Raw genomic sequence first — 6,000 nt, forward strand, 5'->3', positions numbered from 1 at the left:
CATTATATGTTGTAGGACAGTCCTAGGTGGAGCTTGGTAGGCAGTTGTAATTTAAATGGCAACATATTACAAATGAGCTCCATAATGAGTAGGCGATTGGAAGACGTGGTACTGCATGCTGGAGATTAACATCCGAATAGAGAAACTATCACCTAGCCCAGCAAATGCAGTAAAAGGTTAAAAGAAATATTCAATATTATCAATCATATTAAAAAAAGGAGAGAACTTCTTACAGCTGCCAAAGAAGGTTGGGGGAATTAATGTGTTTGTGTCAAAAAGACTGAGAACAAGTGAAATAGGACTACAGTGATTGCCAGAATCTTACTTGCCTGGAGAGATAACACTGGACATCCAGTTTAACTAGGCAGGTGCCAAGAATCCTCTTGCGCATGCTATGGAGCTGTTTTCAAATACAAGAATGTACAACAACCCCCATTCTCCAGTCCTCTCTGCAGTTTCTGAGATGCTCATTAAAGCAGGGAAACCTCCAGTGAGGTGTGATGACCTGAAAACAGAGAGGAGCTAAAGAATCAATGTTTTAAGTAAAACAGCAATTATAAAAGATCTACAGCTCCTTCCATGTAATCAGGTAAATTACCAGGAGCTGCATAAAGCACCTAAATTAGAGAAAGAGTGGAGAAAGAGAGTGAAGGGAAAAGAAGGTCCCTTGGGTGATATCCGATAGGATGCTTAGTCTGTGCAGAGGGCAAAAGGTTAAGTGAAAATGAGATGAAGGAATGATCAGATATAGTGAGATCAGAGACAGTTAAATAAAGGAACGTGCTAACCTAAGATAAATGTGAAGAAGTGTGTCTGTGCCCAGGGTGTTGGGGTAGCCTTCTTCAGCAGTTCAGAAGCCAGACAGGGGTATTCTCTGTTCCCAATTCACATCAGTCCCAGCTGAATCCATTCCCAGCAAAGAAACAGAAGGGATAAGGACGCAGCTTTAAGACTCTCTCTGCTGCTCCACTAGTATAAAAGGATATTAATATGCTTCTAATCACATCTACACATTTTGCAGGTCTTTTTCTACTGCTGGTAGTATGTAAATCATCCTTAGAGAACAGAAAGAAAACCAGACCTTTGCCATATGTGGGTTGGACAATGCAAGAGATGCTGTTTAAAGAATATGAAAATAGAAACATTGAAAAGTACTTGAAAACTGCAAACTTTGTTGGCTGGCTAAGGTTTTCATGGGTCACATGGCTCTCATTACAATGGGTTTCCATAACAACAAACAGCATTTGGTTAAAAGAGGTGCATAATGTAGCAAATAAATGACACAGTTTGTATAAAACTTCATCAAAAATTTTCGTAAATCTTCACTCTCAGCCTACTCAACAGAAATAGTCTGTGATGACAGACAGCAGCAGAAAGCTCAAGGAATATCTGTACTGACCGAGTCTGTAAACAGCCACAAGAATTCTGTTCAGAAATCTTTGGTAGCTTACAGCCTTTAAATGCTTCTCGAACAGCCTTAAATGTGCAAACCACAAGATGAAAGTTCAAATGTTTAGATGTGTAATTCCATGGTCAGTACTTTCATGCTTCCTCAGATGCCTGATTAATATATACAATCAGACCTGGTAATTAGGAATTTGGAGCTTAAACTCGTCTAGTACCTGGGGAATGCCCAAACTTGTTTTCTGAAAACAAATTTTGGTGCTCTCAACAATTATGGTGTTACAACAGTTTGAGAGGAGAAATTGTGTGTTTTTCTCAAAGAGTTTGATTAGTCACAGAATTCACTAAATCTAGCAGAGCCTCTTATCTTTAAGACTAACACACATCCCACATATATTTATGTCAACTCTAAAGCTACAATGAAAGAAGTGTGAGTCTATAAATGAGGAGTTTCAAATGAAAGAGGTGGTTGAAGCATTTTGACCCTATTCAATCAAGGTCAGTTTTCCTCTGAATTATACCTGTTTCCTTGTCTAGCATTTTAGATACCTTCCAAGAGTCTAGTGACAGAGTTTATAAGTGGCATTCAACAATAAAGAAGAAAGAAAGCTGCTCACAAAACTCCTCCTTTCCCCATGTGATAAAAAGCAGCGTTCCAGAGGAAGAGACAAAAGAGTGTGTGGGTCCCAGTCATATGTGCCTATGGGAAAGGAGTGATGAAAAGAGGCCAGCAGCTCAGGGAAACAGGGACAGGCGGAAAGAACACAAATCAGCTTTATGAGCCAGCAAATGATGGATGGCTAAATGCCAATTGAGAGCAATACATACAATTGAGTTTACATTGTTGCGTTTATTAAAGGTTATTTTACTCTTAATTTTTTGTGGTAGGTGTTCTTACTCCTTCCTTACAGAAACCCTTGATTTTCACTTGCTAGATACTTAGATGCACTTGTCATACCCAAAAGGTGATTTCAGCTCTTGGTTGCCAGAAACCTTTCCACTGATCAAAACACAGCTGCATGGGCTTGCTTGATCTATTAATGGCTGCCACAACTCTGGGCTATGTCTGTCCATACCTGTGAAAATAGATATAATTAATATAACAGATATCATATGTATATGCAAATGCCGATGGTAAAATGACTTATAGCAAGACAGGGTTTTCATTTGCCAAAGCAAATCAAGATATCTGAATCACTTAAACATATGCAATCTGCACTTGGAATACTGCTGCTGCGGTGACATCAGCATACTCTTGATGTATTTTATTTTACATTAAGCTTGTTTTTTTTAATGAAAGGTCTTAAAACACAATTTTTAAAACATACTTTAATTAGCTTTTTCCATGCTGTCACCCCTCCGTAGCCTTTAAAAAGCTCTTTCCATTATTTCTCACAAGTTGCTTGGACATATGATGTTAGACCATAAGACCACATGAATTGCCATTCAGTGGACACGGATCCAAGGTTTTAAAACAACGAACGAGCAAATTTGTATCCATTTTACATAAAACACTTTCTGTGTAAGAGAAGAAACAGAATATTTTCTTATAGATAACCTTTTTATTCATTATAGAAATGCACACCATCAGATATTACTAAACAAATAACAGAGAGAGGCAATATCTTCAGTATGCTTAGTTATATTAATACATTTTGTATTACAATTTTATCTTCTTCACTTTGACATTTATTTCCCCTTTAACGAGCCCAAATGCCTAGCCAAGAGCTCTTGACTTTAAGCGCATGCTTAACATCAGCATACTGACGGTCACATTCAGACTAATAGGCTTAACTTAGATATTTAAAGTTAAATATCTGTTTGAGATCTTTGTCAAATGAGACCCAAACCCCCCAATTTTAAAAAATTGACATAAATGGAATCTTTACTTTAGTGACACTCAAAATAATGCTGCTTCGTCATCATCATCGTGATAATACAAACATTCTATATTACGTTTTTGCTTCCAAAATCTTTATCTGTGATAAGTGCCTTTTCTTGTAATAAAAGATCCTGAACAAAAAGTAGTTTAAAAGAGATTTTGAAGTTTTGATTTGCAATACTAAGTCCATTTTGAACCCTTTATTTTATTTCCTTTTGTATTGTGAGGGCAAACAATTGTTGTAGCTTTCATCATGAGCTCAAGCAGAACATTTCAGCAGACCGAGCTTAAGTGTATGCAGATGGGTGCAACATTAATTTTTCTTTAGGATATTACAAAACCAACTGTAAGCAAATTAACACAAAAAGGAGGATGCTTTTTTTCATAACCTTGGGTAGTTCTGAGTACACTTTCAAAGGATCTCAGGTTCCTCTCATGAATCTAGTTGAAACAATTGTCAGTTTTTAATGTTTTTGACTTCTGAAACTTACATCACATTAGCATGAATCTCGTTACCAATGCAAGGGAAATCATAAACAAAAAACATACAGCTGATATAATTTATTTTTAAGAACAATTTTAGAATCACATTCCTCATTAATTATGTCTATTTTAATGGAAGGAGATAAAACAATCCTGTCTCTTAATACAAAGCAACTGAACAGGATTTGGAGTTTCTGAAAAAACAAAGGTGATAGATTTTCTATGTATAACTTTATTTTTTCTACTGGAAGAGTGGCACATGCAGTGGCCAAAACTCACTCAGATTGTACTAATGCAGCAATTAAATTCTCTGGATATGAACTTTGGTCAGAGATGGCAGAGGAGCCATTCCTACCTTTCTGAGTGACACTGGATCAGAACTCAGGAGTCTGTCTCGGTACGTCAGAAGAACCTCTTGACCTTAGAGAAGCTGAACACATTCTTGAAGAATGGGTCCACCAAACTTTCTATATTTGAATTGTCTTTCAGTGGTTATGGTATTTTTGACTTCTTACTCTTTTCTTGTGAAACTTGGAGAGTGTTTGCTTCCTTGTTTGCATGTATGAGGAAGTGAGAGGAAAATTTTTTTATTTTTTATTTTTAAGGAGTGAATGCCACAGGAGATAATTCCATCTGCCTGCCTAATTTGGCATTTTCAACTCAATTTCTCAGTTTCTCCTGATGAATAATCCAGCTCTTCCTAGTAGTATACACAGTTTAAGTGCCGAACACATGCTACAAAAATAATGATTACAAATGATTACTGTGATGGGGCGAACAAATAACATCAGTTAGTTGGTGTGCAGAAGTTTCCATGACAATAATGTTCAGCTTTATGGAGTTGTTCATTTTTCAGCCTAAAAAGCTTTCTGATATACTTTGTCAGGCAACAACATGACTTGACCATCTCAAAAAATATCTCGACAGATACAAGTAGTCATGGACTGTGCTCCTACTTCCTTCGAAAGTTAAATCAATACCCTGTGCAGAACTAAGTTAAAGTTTAAAATAAACACTTAGTTGTAATAAAGTAGATTTCTTGATAAATATTTTTGTAATATTTACATTGCTCATTTACTGAGGAAACTTTAAAAGAATTGTTAGCTAAATTTTTAAACTACACTCTAAAACTACATGGTTTTAAAACCACAGTTTAAAACTACACTTTAAAAGTCTAGTGATAGTACAAGAGGTAATGGTTTAAAATTATAAGAAGGTAGGTAGGTATAGATTAGATATAAGGAAGAAATACCTTGCTGTGAGGGTGGTGAGGTCCTGGCCTAGGCTGCCCAGAGAAGCTGTGGATGCTACAACTCTGAAGTGCCCAAGGCCAGGCCGGATGGAGATGTGGGAAGCCTGGGCTAGTGAGAGGTGGCAGGGGGTTTCAATTAGTTGGTTTTAAGGTCCCTTCCAACCCAAATCTTCTGTGATTCTATGAATAGAAACGTTGGTGTGCACATGTACTTTGTTACATACTGTCCAGTCAAGCTCTGGTTCAGAACAACACTTAAGCCAGTTGTTAATTCCAGATTCAGTAACCTCTGTCTTATCAAACGACATGTCTAGATAAAATTTAAGTAACATTCAGAATAGAAATGCTTTACTGAACTGAGAGTTAAACTAAGACATGCTCTTGGTCAACTGCAGATGACAGCGCTCTTGTTGAAGTAATATGTAGGCGAAAATAAGTCTCTGCACGAAACTAAAATATTTATTTTTAGAATAGCACTTCTGAATTTGAATACCTATAAACCGAATTCTTAACGCTTTCACATTAAACTGTTCCTCCCAGCACTATAATGGATATTATTGTAATATTCAATGGTATAAATTAATTATTTTGATTTGAAAAAACTTGACATGTCTTTAAAATACAAACCATAACACAACAGTGATGCAGGCAATTTTTAAGGACCTTTGTGTTTCTCATCCTATCCATATTAAGACCAACAGTCCAATCAACCAACTAACCATAGTTTCTGCATTTTGTCTGTGATTTTGTCCCTTTCTACACTGTATATTGATTGCAGAGAAAAATAAATTCATGAATCCAAGGAAATAAACAACAGATACCAATGAGCTTATGACAATACACATCTCTTTGCAGCACAGTCTGTCAAAATGCTCTTCATCTACTCTAGTATACAATCAGCCACATCAATATAAATTCTTGTCTTACCCCACTGCTTACTGCTGCACTTACCTCTCTGCAAGCTGACCTGTGGTAATCC

The sequence above is a fragment of the Aythya marila genome (assembly GCF_965140915.1).
Source record: "Aythya marila genome assembly, chromosome: 12".
NCBI classification, from domain to species: Eukaryota; Metazoa; Chordata; class Aves; order Anseriformes; family Anatidae; genus Aythya; species Aythya marila.